The following is a 20,933-nucleotide window of genomic DNA, read 5'->3' on the forward strand; positions in this document are numbered from 1 at the left end:
TTTATAAACTATGACATTTATAAAGGTATGAATCATATTGTGAAAAACTGACTTTAAAAATAAATCTGTTCTTTTTTGTAATAAAAAGCTAAATAAATCAAAAATATTGGTGGTAATTTTTGACTGTGTAACTTTACAAATGGCACCCCATAAAATGGGGCAAAAAAAATTGGATTTGGGTCGCATTTGCCTGCAGTGTGAACGTAGCCTATTCTTCGTGCTGTTTACAAAAATTACACAATATCCTTCCACAAGTTCTTTGACAATGACAACCTTTGATTTGTTATTGAACCCAGATGTTAAAACCAGCTGAAAATGAAAGCTTTGGTAAAAATCAATAAGTATAACTTGTTTGTTGCCAACTGTAACACAAACCAGAAAGAGAAAAACGGTTTAAACTCTTTTAACAAATGACGTTAGTTTTCACAAGCCAAGCATAAAAATAACACAAACAACATTTGTTTTTGTAATAAGTGTCTATGTTTGTCATTGCTCAGTGGAAAACAACATTGTGCTAACTGCTGATAGTAATATTAATGTACCTTTGCCTGACAATGTAAAGTTCAGCAGCATTTCCAGAAATGAACATATTTGCAGTAAAATGGATCAAATGCAAATAACTGTTTCTATGAAAGTTTGCAATGTTTTTAGTTACACACAAGTTATACAAACCTTCACATTTGGTTATTATTGAACCTTCTGTAGGGTGGTCTTCATCGTCTGTCATACAGATATATTTGCTTTATATAGAAGTATGGCACTGGATCAAAGATTAATATTTGTTGACAGATTTAAACTTTCTCATAGAAAAAGGCAACACAAAAGCATTCATGGACTTAATTGTTTCCACAACTGCAAAATATGTATTTTTGCAACCAAGACTAACTTAAATTAATCATCAGTATCCTATTGCTTCACTGAAACCCCCATGAGGTTATATAATCCAGTCAGCATGCAGCAATAAATATTTAACTGTTTACCTGTGGGGATTAGAAACAGAGGACCGACACACAATAAAATATTCATGGAAACATTTAAATAGACAATCTAGGAAGTGTGTGGACATATATCATCAGAAATATTCAGTTTACACCATAAATTCATTGATATGTAAGCCATGTTTTATTATCGAGCAGCCTTCTTCATTGGTGGTCAGTGGTGAAATAGATTTTCCTTCACAAATGCTTTATTATTTTATTTATTTTTTATAGTCATGGTTTAGATATGAATAATAAAATGGTTGTATAGATGTGTTGGCCTTATTTAACAAATGATGCTGTAAAACCCCTGAAAAGAACTGAACACAATAGGATTTGCGCCTGAAAAGTCTCTGATGAACAACAGGCTGTAGTTAGTGCTAGCATTCAATATGGGGTAAAAATCCAAGTTTGGGGGAAAAAAATCTACCTTTTTAGAGGTAAAGAGTGAGGTTTGTCTGCAAAGATAATAAAAAGACAGTAACTCTCAGACGTCTCAGTGCTGGTTTCCTGCTATTCCCTTCCTGTCTGCTGTGGGGCTCTGTCGCACAGCAAATAACGCCTCGCTCTCTCTCTCTCTCTCTCTCTCTCTCTCTCAGCCTTATGCCTCGTCTTCCTCGCACTCTTCCACTTCCCTCCACTCCCTTTTTCCTTTGTCACCTATCCTTCTGATCAGGGAGACTTAGTTTCTTTCTCACTCATGCAAGTCCTTGAAATATCCCTCTTGACTTTGCTCAGATCAGACCGACTGGACATTAAACAATAAAAGGAGCAGTGATATAAAACACAACTGGTGTTTTTTATTGGTTGACAYTCGTGTTTTTGCACGCCTCCTCTGATAACTGATTAGTTCAATTAATAAATATTCTACTAAACAACATGTTGCCACACTAAGTACAGTGTATAAAAGAGCTGATGACCTTTCTAATTGGTTATTAATAGAGAAGATTTAAACTAAAATCCCYTAATGTTGTGTCTGGCCCTTGAGGTGTTGTGTCATGTTCTTGTAGAGAATGGTACGGTGTTAGGAGGACTTAAGTATTAAGTATTAAGTACTATTATTACATAGGATTCAGGGTGTATGTTGGACCACACTTTTGTGTTTGGAATTAGAGGGCTGCATTAATCCCCTCCTATTTTCCACATCAGCTCTGGCACATCTAAAAAACACGCTCCGTTCAAGCGTTAATTACATAAAGTTCAACATTGTGCATGTGTGTGTGTGTGTGTGAGAGAGAGAGAGAGCGAGTGTGTGGTGAAAGCCATTTGTTTTCCACACGACATCAGAAACACATTAATCAATTAGTCCTAGGTGATAAACACACACAGCACACCATCGTGTTTCACATGGGACTCCCAGGTTTCAAGGTTGCCGCTGTCCGCTGACAAGCATGCAGTCCCGTACACACATGGACAGGCACAGTAGTGTAAGCACACACACACACACACACACACACACACACACACACACACACACACACACACACACACACACACACACACACACACACACACACACACACACACACACACACACACACACACACACACACACATCTAATTAAAGCCATTGTTGTGAATAGATCTGATTCTATTTCAGAGTGGTTAACAGTCCTTCATGGATAAGTAATGAGCTGGTGCAGACAGAGGGAGAGCTCCTCAACCCTTAAACTCTCCAGCTGAACTGCAGCGAGACTCCTCCGAGGGTTTTAATGGCGGCAGCTTTTGTCTGTAGCAGCAGAATGAATGTGACTGTAAAACAAAACTCTAAATCCTTCCCATCYCAGAGTTGTGTCCTACTTGCATTAATCATTTGTTAATCACCAAGCGGAATAACAATTTGAAAAATACAAATCATTGCTTTAATTCTCACCTGTATGCTGCGTATACACCAGGGATGTGAAAACTAACCAGRTTGTACTGATTCATGGAGTGAACACAAGGAAGAGTGTGTCGGTAGAGCAGCCGTGAAATTATGCCTTTTTGGGGAAAGAAAAAAATGTCTGGATGATYTTATTGTGTTTTTGAGTGGATAAAATTTGATCCCACAAATCTGTTAGCCAGTGAACTTCTCCAGATTAAAAATTAGGAAGCGTTTGTGTAAAATGAAATCATGTTTTGGGATTCATATATGAAAAAGTGGGACTCTTTCTTTTGATGCAATTCATGCAGAAGAGCAGTTTTATTTTCTTAACATCGACACCTACTGTTTAGCGGGGAATTGCACTTCCTGAGATATTTTTTCTAACAGACACACAATTAATATAATATGTGTTGTGTGTTATACAACTCTTACTATTTTAAGTTAGACTGTTTTTTACAGCTGCATGTGGATGTCAGTAAGACTACATTTCCCCCTTCTGTTTGTGCAGTTATGCAGACCCCTCTGTGAAAGGTTAACTTATTTTTCATTGTTCATAAATAGAAAATTCATTTTGCCGCTCACAGCTGAGTTGCTGACAGAATGTTTACAGAAGCACATCTGCTGTCTAAAAGTTTCTGCAATTTTCTCTTGTTTGTGTAAGCCAGCCAGGTGTTGCAAAAGTGTACAGAAATAATGAAACAAGGTCATTTTTATTGGGTAAAAATACTTCATCTCATTTATTTGCATATATTCCTTTGCTTAATTGTATTGCATTGCCTTGAATTGTATCGGGTTTATTTAAAAAAAAAAAAAACAAGAGGTGAGTTGTATCCTGTTGAACCAGTTTGTGCTGTTCATGTATCTCTAATGTGTTATAATGTTGGATGTGTTTTGTGTAGCCTTTCAACTGCACCACTCTAATACACATCATAAAGAGAAGCTTTTCACCTATAACAGAAATATACGGCTAAGCTGAGACAATACTAGCTTTCAAAAATGGTATAAAAGTAGATTTCTTTTTATTTTTTTTTGTTTGAATGGGCCACCACTGTCACATGAGGAGGGATGAATTGCAACAGTGTAATTTAGTGACACTTATAATCATAATTAAATATTATTTTATTTAGGGCAGAATAACAGTTCCAGTGCTGAGAATTTACTAGAACAGAGTAACAAAAAAGTAAACTTTAGAAATGTTACATCTGACATAACAATTATACAGCTGAATAAAAGAAGTGAAATCAGTACATCAGACATTTTGATATTGAAAGGCAGCTTTAAGTCCTGGCTGCACACATACCTCCACCCTCTTCATTTTCAACTCCACTCATGTAGGGTTTTTGGGACGCAGGTGTGTTATAAGGAGCAACAATTTTACATCACCGTTTGCTATAACCACCCGGGCCCCAAATTTACTATACACCCTAGACATTCACTTATAACATCCTCATAACATTCACATATAGGAACTTGGGGGTGGGCACTCTTATGGCGTGCAAGGGGCGGGATGGAATACTCTCACCACTGATGCCTGTGCCCACTCCCAATGTTTGCTTGTAGATATTTAGAGTTTTGGGTTAGAGTTGGGGTGGAGGGGAAACTCGCACCATGTCAGCCTCTGCCCCGTCTTCTTCCCCGTTTTAATTGCATTATAGAACAACACGCATCAACAGCACATCTGAGGGTGGGGGTGTCGGAGTCTTTTTCACTCACCCGTTCCCCGTTGACCATTTGGGGATGGGGTCCAGAAAAGGGGCGGACTGCAGATGGACTTGGGGCTTGGAGGGGTGCCAGGGATGGGGCTGGCACTCCAGCTTCCCTGGGGCTGTTCAGATTCCCGGTGTATGGCTCCTGGTTGCCGTTGTTGGCTTGCTGGCTGGGGTGGCTGCCGGAGTCCAGCGGGTGGTCYGTTGGGGGTGTGCACTTGGCCGTTAGCGGTGTTTGGGGGTGGTTGTGGACGTGGCTTCGCTGGGGCGGGGGGCTGGCTGGTCGTCCTGGTGTGGCCTGGGCCAAGACTTGGCTGTCTGCTCCTCTCCACCCCTGAATGAATGGGTCTACCTKCTGGGGTAACACATTCTCACTCCCGACTCATCAACATATTGACGCTTTTCCAAAGTTCCCTCTGCATCTTATTTTGATGCGTCGGGTGACCCCCCCTCGTGTCAGTCCTTGCCGCCCGCAACTTTTCCGGGTCTTTGGATCGGGGGTCTGAAGTTACCATGAGGGATCAGGATAAATGGTTAAGTTTAGGTACTGGGGTCAGGGATAGGATGTCTACAGCGAATATTAGGTAATTTTAGGCTTTGGAACACTTAGTTGACGTGAATTTCCAACATTTTCTAAAACTGGTTAATTTTAGGTACTAGGGTCAGGGACAGGATGTCTAAAGTGAATAAAGGTAATTTTAGGCTGTGGGACGGTAGTTTTTGTGCGTTTTCTACACTTTCAGAAATTATGACAACAGATTCCTCCCCATCTCGTCAAAAAATGATGCAAGGGGAGTACCCGACGAAATCAGACGCAGAGGGAACTTTGGAAAAGTGTCAATATGTGATGACTCGGGAGTGAGAATAGGTTGGCTGATATGCAGAGGTCAACATTAAGATGGGTGTGAAATGACAGATTAATGTTCGCACAAATTAATATTKTTTACCYTTATTTAACCAGACAAGTCCCATTGAGATCGCAGATCTCTAGGGAGGCCTGAGCCTGAAGGCAACCCATTGTACATGCTTTTAGAGGTGGGGGAAACCAGAGTACCCGGAAAATCCATGCAAGCATGAGGAGAATATGCAAACTCTGCTAAATAACACCTGATCTCAACCCAATTTAGCAGCATTTCACTTGTTAAAGACTAAGCTTCAGACAGAAAGGCCCACAAACAAACAGCAACTGAAAACCGTCACAGTGAAGGCCTGGCAGAGCATTAAAAAGGAGGAAACACAGCGTCTGGTGACGTCCATGAGTTCAAGACTTCAGGCAGTCATTGTCAACAAAGGGTTTTCAACCAAGTACTAGAAATGAACATTTTATTTATGATTTAATCTGTACAATTACTTTTGAGCCTCTGAAATGAAGGGATTGTTTTTGAAAGATGCTTTAGTTCCTCACATTTTTATGCAATCATTTTGTTCAACCCACTGGACTTCAACTGCATCTGATWTGTTTTGTTTAAAATTCCTTGTGGTTATGTCTACAACCGAAATTAGAAAAATGTTGTCTCTGTCCAAACATACAGTATATGGATCTAACTGTACTCTATACCCCGCAGGTCCGGGACATGCGCCCACCCCCTAAAGAGGGCAGCTCACATCCGAACCCAGGCAACCCATTCTCACTCCCGAGTCATCAATATGTTGACAAGTCGGGAGTGAGAATGTGTTATATCAGCAGCKTGACTCCAGGATGACTCTGTTTACAGATGACACATTGACACCTCACAGAATATATGGTAGCAGGTGAAAAGATTAATAATGACGGACATTTATTTGGATGCTTCTCTTTAAGTATGATGGAATTGTTTCCTTGACTGATTAGGTTATCAAGCTGTTACTAGAGACACACCTTTGTTTCAGTGTCTTATAGGATGTCTTTTTATACAACAATAATTTCGATTGAGGTTTAAATAATGAACAAATATTTACTGTATATGTGGGCTAACTGGAAGTCCAAAAATATATTCCCCAACAAACTGCAATAAGACAGATTAACTTCTTAACTTGCTTTTCCACTTGAATTAATTCACTGTCTCCTCGTTGCAATAAAATTCTCTGTCTCTATTCCATTAAACTGTAGAAGAAAACGGCTAAAAATAGCTTTCTCTGTTGCAGCAGTGAAGTTTTCATCCATTTGTAAAGACGTGCATTTCATTATGTTGATTTTATTTTGTTATATTGTGGATCAAACCCACACGTATGCGCTGGCGATGCATTAAAGTTGCTACATTAAGCTGTAACTACATGCTTAAGACTTACTGCGCAGTATAAAATTAAAATCTCCTCTGAATTTAATTGTGTAGAAATGCTTCTGTTCATAGCAGGGCTTTTATTCTGAATTACATGCATGTGTACCACGTGCAACAGCTGACTGGACCGATCCATCTTTAATGAACTAATCAAGCTGTAGGATCAAGATGTCCGGTGGTAAAGTTTTGTCAAAGAATGGTAAAAATACTTAATTAAATACAAAAATGGCTAAAAAAATTAGACACAGAAAACCAGATGGATTTTTTTAAATGTGAACGTTATGAAAGCTGGTATTTTTTTCTCTTGTCCTTTTCTTTGCTTTGTCACAGCTTATATTGCAAGCTGGACTGATTTTTTTTGTTCAAGTCAGCCACTGCTTCAAATTGTATGAGGTGCTTGGTTTCTAATTAAAACCCTGTTTTTATTGGAGGAATTACAGCTTTCACTTTCCCCCTGTAAATACAGAAGGGAGGGAGATAAACTCTGGTGAATAAATCGGGCATTGGCCAACATTTTCTACCACTCAGGTATAATTAGAAATTCTAAAAAGTGTTTTATGGCCTCAAAAATTAGTCTCTGGGTGAAGGATGAGTTATTAGTAGTTTTTAATCATTAGATAAAAAATGAAGATCCCCATGTTCCATTAAGAAAACAAACAAAAAAATTCTTGGCACAACTTGGCTGTACTAGAATACTACATTTAAGTTAAATGCTTTTTTATGGTAAACAACTGGTTCAGCTTTGCACCACATGTGTTTATCCTCACATTATAGGTAAAAGCATGCGTGGTGAAGAGATAAACCATGATAGAATTGTAATATAAGCAAAGCTGGGAAGTGTACGCTCCATTAGGGAAGAAGAGATTTTGTTCTTGGTCTGAGCGAGCCTGATGGACCCTGACAGGATGGAGTGGAGTGAATTCTCTCCTCAGGTATTGACAGCAGAGCAGTTGGAAAATAAAACAGGACAACCATTTGAATGTCTTACTAGCAGCAGATTTAGAAAGTGTGTGACTCGGGGGGCTGTTGCGAGCACGGAGGCTCTCCCTTTAACTTATTTTCCTCTCTCTGTGCCTGTCAGAGCAGCTGGGACACTTTGATCAGAGTGTTATCTGCACTGCTGCGGCCTAATCCGTGTATTTGCTTCAAGTCTTAGCTGGATCACCGCGCTCAAATCAAAGCACTGCAGAGGCAGACCAGGAGAGGACAGAAACATGCAGGAACACACATCTTGAAACAGTCATACAGAACACCCTTTTACTCTCATGCAGTCATACAATATGCACTTACTCTCAAAGAGTGTGGAAAAAAAATACATTTTTAAAATAAACTCACAATTTCATTCATGCTTCTCATTCATCAGGCTTTTTAAAGACAAGATGCTGCAGCTTTGGTCTAAACTCTATTTAAACTAACGACCTTAATGAATTCCTTGAAGGAATGCATATCACCCGCCACCTTTCATACCAAAGCTATAATCTAAGATCAGCTTGTGATGAACAAACACAGACTTATAAACATTTTAGTCAAAGATAGAAAATACTGTTTTGCACAATCAAATGCAATCTGTTGGTGTTTTTATTTGTAGAGCAGAMATATTTTGCTAACAGAAGAACAAGGTTGACATGTAATGACAAGGTCAACACAACACAATGTGTTTGGAGTATATGTCGGGGATGACTCTCAGCTACTACCACAACACATTTTAACTCAGTATCTATATACTTGACTTAACATTTGACATTTTAGTTTTTTCTCAGGTGACTTGGCTGTGGCAGCCATATTGGTTTAGATTGACTCCAACAGTTAATAAGCTAGTTAATATTAATTAATATTAATATTTCACCTAGTGGATAAATGACACACATATGAACAAAATGTGTGACAGCTTTCACCCTCAGCTTTTAACATTAACGTTGATCAATAACATTTATAGACCTCAGTTAGCGCTTCTAAATTTAGCCTATAACTTTAGCAAGTGCTAATCCACTAATAAATTTTAAAATTAACAAAAGCCCTAAAGCACTAATCAGGAAATTAGTTCCCCTATTAGTGCTTTAGGGGAACTGTGCCCAGCACTGCATTTTAGTGTTTGCTAAGTTGAATTCAGCCATATTAAAATGTTAACAAGCAGCAGATCCATTTGTTACTTTTTGAGACTTTCGTAAAATTCCCTCCAGTGGTTTATGAAATGTTTTGCTGACAGATAAACACTCACTCACATGCAGACACATTCTAAAACTTTATCACTCCCCTTTTGCCTTTTGACTTTTAAGATAAAAATGACAACATTAAGCTTTAATTGCAATGATTATTTGAACAAACCACCTCTGAAATACTTGTTTACCAGAAAAATGCTCATTGAGGTTGAATCAAGAGGTGCTCTGTAGAACAACAGCATTGTTTTGTCTATCACAGATTACTAAACACCTCTAATTACAATACAACTGCCTTCACCACATTATAAGACAATCAAAATATGATGATCACTTTCAATAGCGCCTGGTAATTTCTACTGTTTGCATCCTAATGGCACTCTAAAGCCATTAAACATCTCCCAGAAAAGAGTCCTGTGGATTATTTCACTATCAAATAACAAAGTAGCCAAATATCTTGCGCCCCGTGAGGATTTAATGAAGATTTCTTATGAAARTCCAGTTGTGCCATTGATTCTCACCGGCATCGTTCTGACACTCCAAACAGTTTGATTGTCGAAGGTTTCACACTTAATGTTCATTGATTCCTCAAGCAGACYTTAACCTGCTTCGTAACTTTGATTTAACGTCATACCAGCTCCAGTTTGCTTCAAAGATTTAATCCTATGCACGCAAAAAATTAAAAGAAAATCAAGTCATTTGGCGAACTGTAAACTTGGAGTTTCACATTAAATATTATGACAGAAAAATCTTTAATTGAATCCTCTCCATTTAGTAGATAATCTTATTCCGTTTTGTTTGACTCCTCAGTTCTTACAGAGAGGAAAAATAGGACAATAATAAAATGTCTTATAGAGGGACTTCCGGTTGTGCGTCTGATGGAGTGAGACGCAGCTTTTGGAGCTCCCGCAAAATCCACTCCAATATTTCTCCAGGCTACTTATACAGCTACTGTGTGGATATACTTTGCTTTTTTACTTAATCTTGAACTTAACCCTATTCAAAATGCCACCAAAATCAAAACCTGCGAGCAGTTTAGTAGCTTCATCGACGCGGCCTGCCACCCCCACTGCATCTCCGCCTCGTGATTCTCTTTCACCTGCCTCGGGTGRGACCTTGTCCACCCTCTCTCCAGTAGATTTTAAGGCCGAGTTACTTGCTGCACTTCYTGAAGAAATGGGTGGTATTTTCAAAAGAGAGCTTCAGCTTGCCATGATGGAAAATTTAACGTCAATTAAATCAGCGCTGTCATCGGTAAAAACAGAGCTAAGTGCTAGCATGGCGGCAATGAGCACCGAAGTGACTGACCTGAGGAAGACTGTGACGGACATGGAGGGCGCGCTCTCAAACTGCACAGATGATGTAATTTCACTACAAAATCAAGTGGATAAACTCACCCCTCAGCTTGCAACTCTGGAAAACAAATGTGAAGATCTAGAAGCAAGGTCCTGCCATAATAATATCAGAATCCTGGGTGTTGATGAAGACTTCAGCGACTCCATCACTGCTACTACTGTCTCCGCTCTGCTGAAGGAGGCTTTCGGCTTGGAGAAGGCTCCAGAGGTGGACCGCGCTCACCGTTCCCTGCAGCACAAACCTGGACCTGCTCAGCGTCCTCGCCCCATCATTGCTCGCCTGCACTACTACGCGGACTGTGTGGATATCTTACGTTGCGCCAGAGCCCAGCAACAGATCAGGATTAAAGGCATGACTCAGTCTGTTTTCCCGGATCTCACCGCTCGCACGGTCCGCGCCCGTGCTTCCTTTAACGACATCCGTCGCCAGCTTAAGGACATCTCCGGCGTTTGTTTTGGCTTGTTTTATCCAGGATTATTAGGATTACAAGCGACGGTGTCACTAAAGATTTCATATCACCTGAGGAAGCTGCAACATTTATCAAAACTCTAAATAAGTAACGTTTTTATATCTGTTCATGAAGCTGCAACTGCCAAGGTAGGCCTGTTATTAATCTTGAACTGAGTCACAAATAGATATACATACATTTTTTAATTATTTGTTTATTTTTTATTTTATTTGGACTACTTCTCATAACCTACTGTCTTTTTTTAATTATGTGTCTCTGAAATTATTTTCATACATAGGCATAATTACAACTTTCCATCTTTTTGTTTGGATTGCTAAACTATAGAATCCTATCAAAGTCCACGCTGTGTGTGTGTGTGTGTGTGTGTGTGTGTGTGTGTGTGTGTGTGTGTGTGTGTGTGTGTGTGTGTGTGTGTGTGCGTAAATATAATTTATATAATGTTTCTCCTGGTTATTTTATTCTGATAACTTTTTGCGGGAGTTCAGTTGGTGTTGATGGTGTGATGCTCATTATTTAGACCAGAAACCAGAGTTGCCCTTTTGGCTTTTGGCTCCTTGTGGAGTCAGCACTGGGTACGCTGTCAGTTGGGGATGGGGTAGTGGTAAGTGCTATGGGTGGATGGGTGAGGGATTTTGGTCAATTTTGTATATAATTTCAAAATAACTGTTTATGGGGTTATTGAATGTGAATCTGTTTGTGTGTGTTTTTTTTTATTTTCTTACGCCATACTGGTGGTCATTTGGTTACCACATTGGTTCACATCTTTGTAATGTTCATTACTCTAAATGGACAATTCCAATAGCTCATCTGTAAGATTTTTAAGGTTTAGGGAGCCCGGTGAAGAGATCCAGAGTTTTCTCACATTTGAAGTGGCTCTACCCTGACATAGTCTTTTTTACAGGAGACCCACCTGAGGAGTAAAGATCAAGCCAGACTGAAGTGTCCCTGGATCTCCGTCATCTTCCATTCAAGTTTTAACTCCAAGTCCAGAGGAGCTGCTGTCATGATCAGTAAAAATGTCAAATTTACTAAGTCAAAGGTCATCTCTGACGATGATGGTAGATACATGATTGTTTCAGGTACTTTATACCATGTCCCTGTGTTYTTGCTTAACATCTACGCACCAAATTTTGACAGCCCCCACTTCATGAATAAGCTTTTTGAAAGGCTTCCATCCTCAGATAATCACTTTTTGATTTTAGGTGGGGACATGAACTGTGTCATAGACCCTAAACTTAATCGTTCAAACTCTACCTCTTCCCAGTCTTCAATGTCTAAAACTCTTTCTAATTTCTTGTCCGGTAGTGGATATGTTGACCTCTGGAGAATTTCTAATCCAAGAAGTAGACAGTACTCATTTTATTCCCAAGTACACCAAACTTATTCAAGCATTGATTATTTTTTTATTGATTCTAATTTGAACTCCAAAGTTACAGCTTCCTCATACCACCCCATAGTTATCTCTGACCATGAACCTGTGTGCTTAGATGTCTTATTTTCCTCTGGTTCTCGCAAAAGTTGTAATCTCGGTTGATGCAGAAAAGGCCTTTGATAGGGTGGAGTGGGATTATCTTTTTTCAGTTCTATCTAAATTTGGATTTGGAGATGGGTTTATTTCATGGGTTCATTTGCTTTACACTTTACCGTGTGCCAACGTCACTACTAATGGAGTTCAATCAAATTATTTTTATTTGAATAGGGGATGTTGTCAAGGATGCCCCCTGTCTCCTCTTTTATTTGCTCTCGCAATTGAACCCCTCTCTTTATACTTAAAAACATCTAATACTTTTAATGATATAACCCGTGTGCACAAGGAGTTTAAATTATCTTTATATGCTGACGACTTATTATTGTATGTTTCAGATCCTATTAAAACCATCCTAGCTATTCTTTCTTTTTTTCATAGATTTGGATCTTTTTCTGGGTATAAAGTTAACATTGCTAAGAGTGAATGTTTCCCTGTCAATACATTATCCATAAATCTCTTGCAATCTGATATCCCCTTTAAACTCTGGATTAAAATATCTAGGGGTTTATGTAACAAAGACCTGGAAATTTCTCTTCTCCGCTAACTTTCTCCCATTATTGACTGAGGTCAAGGCAGATTTTTTAAGATGGCGCTCCCTTCCCCTAACCTTAATTGGAAGGATCAATGTTTTTAAGATGAATGTTCTACCTAAATTTTTATTTTTGTTCCAGTGCTTGCCGTTTTTTTTTAACCCAGACATTCTTTAAGTCAAGTAATGTACTAATATCAGAATTCTTATGGGAAGGTAAAGTACCCAGAGTTCATAGGACAGTACTGGAAAGATGTAAGTTTGATGGGGGTCTCTGCTTGCCCAATTTCCAATACTACTATTGGGCAGCCAATATTTAGAAAATTACATTCTGATCTAATCCTATTATAAATCCCTGGTGCCATTTGGAGGTCCATTCATGTCTGTGGTCCTCTCTTGCTGCACTTTTGACTGGCCCAAACYTGTCCAGCCTCTCTAACTTTACTAACAACCCTGTAGTTAGTTCTACTCTAAAAATATGGTTTCAATTCAGAAAACATTTAAAGTTCACATCGGCCTCACCTCTGGCTCCATTGCTTAAAAACCATTTGTTTCAACCAGCATTTTCTGACTTATCTTTTACTCAGTGGCACAATAAGGGAATTCACTGTTTCAGAGAGCTCTATGAAGAGGGAAGGGATTTTCTGTTCCTTATCTGATCTTACAAGGAAATATGCCATTCCGCCTTCTCATTTTTTTTTTTTAGATATTTTCAAGTGAGGAACTGTGCTAAGTCCTTGTTTCCAAACTTTCCCCAACTTAATGAATCTAAACTGGATGATTTTCTCAAATTAAATCCCAAACAACGATCACTTATCTCAAAAATTTACAATACCATTTTGTCTTATGATGCACATTATACAACAAGGGTTAAGGACACCTGGGAGCGGGAGCTGGGCCTGACCTTACCAGAAGACTGGTGGGAGTCTGCTGTAAGCACAATACACAAGACTTCCATATGTGCCCGACTGACACTAATTCAGTTTAAAGTCCTTTTTAGATGTAATTACTCCAAAGCTAAATTAGCAAAGATATTCCCTGGCTCTGTGGATATTTGTAATCGATGTAGCGGCTCCCCCTGTCACCACACACACGTTTTCTTCCTGTCCAATTCTAGTAAATTTCTGGCAAACTTATTTTGACACAATGTCAAAGGTCCTCTTTAGACCTATTGATGTTTCTCCACATGTAGCAATCTTTGGTCTTCCTGCTAACCATATGCAGTACTCAGGGCAGCAATTGGAAGTAATCATATTTACATCTTTAATAGCTAGACGTCACTTGCTTTTGCATTGGAAGTCCCCCCAACCCCCCTCTATACACTGGATTAATGAAGTTGTCATTTTTGAAAATAGAAAAAATTAGATATTCAAGATGCAGCACACCAAACCTATTTAGTAAAAAATGGCAAGTTTTTTGGACCTATTTGCTTTAGTGTGAAATTAGTCAGGTGCTAACCCCCGTTTCTGTCCCAAATTCCCCTTCCCTTGTATTTTTGATTTATTCTATGTAAACGTTGATTTTGTTTTGTTTTACATATTAGGTTTTTGTTTGTCTTCCCCACACCTTTTTTTAAATATCTCTCATTTATTTATTTTGTATCATTTTGTGTATGTGTGTGAAGAGTGTGGTTTGTGTTTGTTTCTAATATGAAATTTTTTAAAGAAAATACAAATTGTTGAAGCATGTTCACAATTTTGTCTTGTTCCATGTATTTTCATGTCTTCACTTTTTTCTCTTCCTAATAAGAATTTTAAACACAAAATGTCTTATAGAGACGGGGTTCCCTTTCTCCCATTGAGTGAGAGCTTTTGYAGAGAGAGGTGATGAGTCTGAGCACACACTTCTCCAGTTCAAATCCAGGATCCTTAAAAAAAACCTTAAAAGGCATTGAATTCATAAATTCAAAATTTTAATTATACAATAGAATTAAAATTTCTTAAATCAGTCTTTCAAGGGTCTTAAAAATGTTAAGAGATTGTGATTGTAATTCATCTCAAATATTAAAACAATTGGTAACGTTTATTTATATTTTTTAAATAATTTGCCAAATGCCTCTCGCAGCTGGTTGTTTTGTGTTAAATTGGGTAAAATTGTCTCTAACTGTATCATTTCTGCTGATTGTAATGTTGGGTCTTAAATTTAATTTCAAGTGGCATTAAAGAGGTCTTAAAAAGTCTTACATTTAACTTGCCTTAAGCTATAAGAACCTTGAAATCAGACCAGTTGTGAGGGATGATTTCTAAAACCTATTATTGGGTCTAGCAGGTTAGTGGGAATAGACAGGATGGAGGGATTATGACTTTCTGCTTCACTTGAATATTGAATTTTTTCATGTGTGAGATTTGATCTGATTACATGTTCTTTAAGAGCTCACATGAGTCCACTCATACCTGTCAGAAACTGTGTCTCTGAGGCTTGTTTTAGTCCAAAGCTAAGAGGTTTCATGTAGAGTCATTCAGACAAGCTTCCTGTCAACAACATACTCACAATGAGCAGGAAAGTAAATGAAAAAAACATCTACAGTTAAACATGAAAACAAACCAGACGCTCCTGAAAATARGAAGCCACCAACACAAAGAGGCGATGGACATAGAAAATAAAACATATAATTAAAAAAATATGAACTAAACGATTATCTAAACACAGATACTAACACAAACACCTTTCATTTGTCATACAAAAGTCTTTTTGACCTATTAGCTTTTAATAATTTTTCTTTTCAATAAATTTCTATGCCAATTTTTGTCTCCATAAAAAAACATTTGTACAAAGAGTAAATGCCAAATTTGGCTATTTGAGAAGGCATCCCTCCACAGTTAATCATTTTGAACATTGAAACCAAAAACCTTGAGTTTCTTCTTAGAATATACTTTTACTCAGATAAAGCTTTTACAGGATGCATGTGAGGTTTATGGAAGATGATCTCAGGGAGCAGGCGAGAGAAAATCAATACAGAAAATATCATTTTACACAGTACACATACAGTTTTCCATAGTTACTTGTACAGAGTAAATACAAACTGCTCTGTGTCTGCTGTGGTTAGTTTACATGTTTTCCTTGAGTTTTCCCCAGGTACTTCAATTTATTCCCACGGTCCCAAAACATGCATATTAGGTGAATTAGTGATTGTAAAGGGGTTTAAACTATAAGTGAAAGCATACAGGGTTATTTGTCTCAAGTGGTCAATGTGGCTTCTATGAGGACCTGTTCAGGGTGTAGCAGTCTGTTGTCTGTTGACAGGAAACTGACACGAGCCCCCCACAACCGTGATCAAGATGAAGCAGAGAAGCAATGAGTGTTAGAAGCTGAAAAAGCAGCCAGGGGTGTCTTGATACCCGTTTTTCTCAAACCGAGTATGAGTATGCATACTATTACTACTACCAGTTTGGGTACTCGCCGTCTATATTGAGTACTTACTGTATTAGAACTTAAACATTACACTGTGACTTTAAAAACACATTATTTTTATTTAGAACCAGGTGGTTTTCCCTCCTTATAGGCCTACAGCCTCTCTGTCTGGTTAAAATTAAATATGCAGCGTAATAAATATGGTTACAAATTTTTAAYTAAACAAAATTTCTTTCAAGCTGTATAAATTTATTAAATGTGTAACTAACAAACTTTCACTTGAAATGTAAACTGTAACACTTTCAATAGAATATTGATACTAGTGCCCAAGTATTGATACTGGTACTGGTATCAGTTCTGAGTGTCGAGGTATTTTTGTACAAGTACTTGTTTACAAGCTATTTGAAACCATCACTTGTGAAAATTCATGATCAATAATAATTTTACTTTAACAAAAATGTATTTKAAGGGAAAACTGGTTTTTTAAAGCCCCAAAAACCAACTTCAAATGATAAAAACAAAACTTAACACTAAGTTCAATCAAATGAGCTGGTAAAAACACAAACATACTTTATATTATTTAGATTTTGGTTAGTGGACAGTTTTTGACAAAGACCCACTGTCATTTCATCTATGTTTCAAAGCAACAACAATCATCCCAAAATCAAAATGTAACTTTAAAGTGATCCAGAACAACACATAAATCAARGGGTTTCCTCCTTTCTGTTAAAGACAAACTTATAATATAAAACAAATACAGAGGTAAAATGCTGATAATTATTTAGACCCACCTTTTGATGGGTATCTCATGGGCTTTCTGGTGATAATGAGAGCAGTGCTCAAGCAGACCTTGATGCTGAGCTTTCTGATCCCTCTGAGACTTCTGTGTTAATAAATGAGTTCTCCTGCGAGGCAATGCTGCTTTAAATCCATGTTTTATGTATGAGGCATAGGAGAACGGCACTAAAAAGGAGGAATCATCTCGGCACGCATAACTGCCAGAATCCAATCCCAGCTCCATTAGTGCAGGACAAATCCTATACAGTGGGAAGGGGTCTCCATACGTTTCCATGACGGAGCTCAAGAAGCCATTATGGAAATGAAAGGGGACAAATCACATGTTACAGATCACTGGGTAAAGCAGGAACAAAAGCAGGGTGCAGTACACTTAGAGGGGGTCGGTTTGACAAAAGAAGGCCAGATCCTGCTCACTTTCCAAAGACTTCTAATAAACTCTCACAAAAAGCATGGTGTGTGTTATAAACTGAGGATTGTATTAGCTGACATTTGTGRCTTCTTGTATCTACAAATGACGCCGTTCTGTTGTTCTGCAGATCAAAGATTACACCTCCCTCCTAACTTCTTCATGACACCGTCATCCTCCGCATGTCATGCGAACGCGCAGCGGCGGCGCAGCATCTTATTTGATCCCGCGTCAACACATTAGCGCTATCTCCGAGCCAAAACACCAGAACTCATTCGGAGTGTGCTTGGAGACACAACTACTGCAGAAGGTTATAGTGGAAGACAATTTGTCTGTGTTTTCCAATGAGCTAGCGTCCCCCCTCTGAGCGTATGCTCCATCACTGTAGATAAAGATCCTTACAAACAATCTCCCAAATGCTAATTGAGGTAATTAAAGCCGCAGCATCCAGAGGAAACAGGTGCAGGTGGAAGGCATTATTCATGCCCCCCCTGCCCTTGGAGGTAACCCTCTCAATCTAGTGAGGTAAACAAGACAGACAAGGGTGCAGTTTTCACTGTTTTCTTTGTTAAGGTGGGCACACAAGAAGCTTTATTTCCCATRGGTGCCACAAAGTCCTTGCAAGTTTGTGTGACAACAACAGATAATTTTCCCTCTCAACGCCAATATCTGTTCACGCGTTTACCTTGAGCTGTTTGTGCAGTAACTTTATTAAAACATATAGACTTTGTGAAGGAAGTCTACATCGTTTCGCTGCAGCGTGCGGTTAGCTGCTAAATTTGGCACACGGTGTAAAATGTCAAGTGTGTGCCGAACTTAAAGAAACTAATCACATGATTATTAATTAATTAAATTTGTTTATTTAAAGGTGAAAAAAAGGAGAGGTGATTTTTCTAACCATCATTATCCCCCCCCCCCTTCCCACTACGCTTGCCTCAAGAATGTCCTTTCATTTGTCTAGACTTTTTTTTTAATGCAAATAGCCTCAGCCTAAATGCCAGAGTTAGGAAGTGAAGGCGGTGGGGGTCTGAAATCATTACAGAAGACTTGTTTATATCAGACAGTGATTAGATTAATACTCATTAGAGAATATTTGTGTCTGAACCCTTCCTGTGGCCCACAGGCATCCAGGCAACAGGAACCATGGCAATTAAAAATAGGAAACTGTCATCCTCCATCACCCCTTCACAGGGGGAGAAAAATCACACATATCTTAACTTTGGATTGTTTGAGAAAAAAAATCAAACTCTCTTTCTGATCAAACAGCTATTAGATTATAATCTGGACAATAGGTTTATTTGCTCAGTATTTTTTATAGAATCACTTTCATATTTGTAGAAGGACATAAATAGTTCATACATGACCTACAGCAGTATACMGAGTCATTTTATTGATTTGCTGTTTGTCATTAATAGAGAACCGACAGTAGTGAGGATATATTTCCTTCTTGTTCTTTTAAACAATCATATTTTCTCTTTGTTGTGGCTTGTTCTGTTCTCTTTGACCTGTGATGTAAACAAAACCTACAGAAAACTGAAGAAACAACAGTCAAAAAACAGATAGAATGAATTTGATGAAAGTCAACTGTTTCCACTCATCTGAACTCAGTTAGCGTAACTCATTTACTTTACACTGACTTTAAGTAATGTAGAGTTAACATAAAGTACTTAAACTCAGTTCAATTGAGTGGAAACAATTGTCAAACTCTTTTTAGTTAAATCCAATATATCTAATTTTTTGACTGAATAGGGGCATGTCCTCCAGTCTTAAAGGTACAAATGTAATATTTTACTCCAAATACATCAATGGGAAATCTAAATAAAAAAGGTCTTGATATACCTTTGTTCATTTTAAACTCAAAAGTGTGAGCTAAAAATTTATATTATTTTATTAGGCTTCTCTTCAGAATCATCAAAATGATATGGTCCACTTTGTGTACCCCCGCCACCCCCTGTTCTGCACATCTCTTCTCCCRCACTGCAATTAACCATTTTGTACAGGCAGGTAAAGCTCAAGGTTTTCCACTTTTCTTTGCTCAGATGTAAAATCATTTACACTTTTTTCCAATTTTACTTGATAAATAGAAAGTTCAGACATTTATTTACAATAATTGCAGCTTGGTTTTGGCTACATACTGTATGCGTGCTTTCATACCTGAAACACTGCCAGAAATTGTAGGATTTTTTTTCTGATAAATAATAAGATATGTTTTTTTAAAAGGCTTAATGTATGACATACAACAAACTCCAAAGTACTATGAGTTTCTATATTTTGTTTCATGGGCTACATTTGTTTTATCAGAAAATGTGTTTCTTCTATTTTTTTTTTATTTACTGATGTGTTTTTAACATCCAAAATAGAGGCTATGTAGGATTTACGAAATAATCCTGAAATTGACTCTGGTAATCTTGTAAGAGCAGTTAATTTCCATCTATCCATCCATTTTCCTTACCTGCTTGCCTTTTTTTGGGTTGCCTATTTCCAATATGCACGCCTGAAATGACTTTAGATGTAAACTAAACATTACAAACTGCCCTCAGAACTGTAGCTTTCCCTTCTTCTTTTTGGCTCACATGCAGCTATCAGTTTTTATAACCAAATTCTGATGATTTGTAAACATTTTCACTATGACAGCCAAAAATAGCTAGAATGATGCTGATTTATACCTGTTTATARCAGGGGTGTCAAATTCATTTTCACCGAGGGCCACATGAGCATTATAATGGCCCTCAAAGGGTCAGTTGTAATTAATTTTGACTAAATACAAAAGTCACGTTCCTCCTCTCATTGCTTCGGCTGAACAAACAACAACTGAGCTCTTTTGTGTATGGAAGCAGCTTTTTATTGTCCTCTTGTAAACACTGAAAAGTACTATGGTGACTGACTAAATGTGAAATAAATACAGAAATACTATTAAAAGTAAAAAAATAAGAGAGTTTACTTGCTGTTGAGTTGTGGAGAGTATAGCGGCCAGCTTGAGTTCTGAACTCTCCCACTTTCCAACTGGGAATTCCCACTGGAGGGGTGTTCTTGTTTAAATTTACAAATGGTAAGTAGGACATCCCCACTTCCRAGTACAACTGGGCCATAGCAAAGTAGTCTTTGGCTGTATCTCAATTCATCGGTTGCAGCCGACATGGACCGCGTTCGTCAGCCACTGACATCACTCTCCCGCGCCGTAGGCTGTCCCAATTCGTCGGTGCCTACGAATGCGGTCGACAGATGCGGCCGACGTTTTCAAGTTTTTGTCGGCTGCATCGAAGCACACTACCGCTGCCAAAAGTATCCCAGAATGCATTGCGCCATCATCGGCGGAAGAATTCGTCTTAAATGTAAGTTGTTTTTTAAACTAGCTGATTGACTTTTTATTGCAAATAAGATGTTAAATAACATATCGAAACTAAATTAAGTTTAATCGTTTTTCTACAGTTACGTATGACATATTTTAAAATAGTAAAGTTATAGCTTTTAACTTGTGGACATGTGATTGTGGTGTAATAATCTCATGCATTTTAAAATATACATATACAGGTGC

Source organism: Austrofundulus limnaeus, unplaced genomic scaffold (assembly GCF_001266775.1).
Source record: "Austrofundulus limnaeus strain Quisiro unplaced genomic scaffold, Austrofundulus_limnaeus-1.0 Scaffold60, whole genome shotgun sequence".
Classification (NCBI taxonomy): domain Eukaryota; kingdom Metazoa; phylum Chordata; class Actinopteri; order Cyprinodontiformes; family Rivulidae; genus Austrofundulus; species Austrofundulus limnaeus.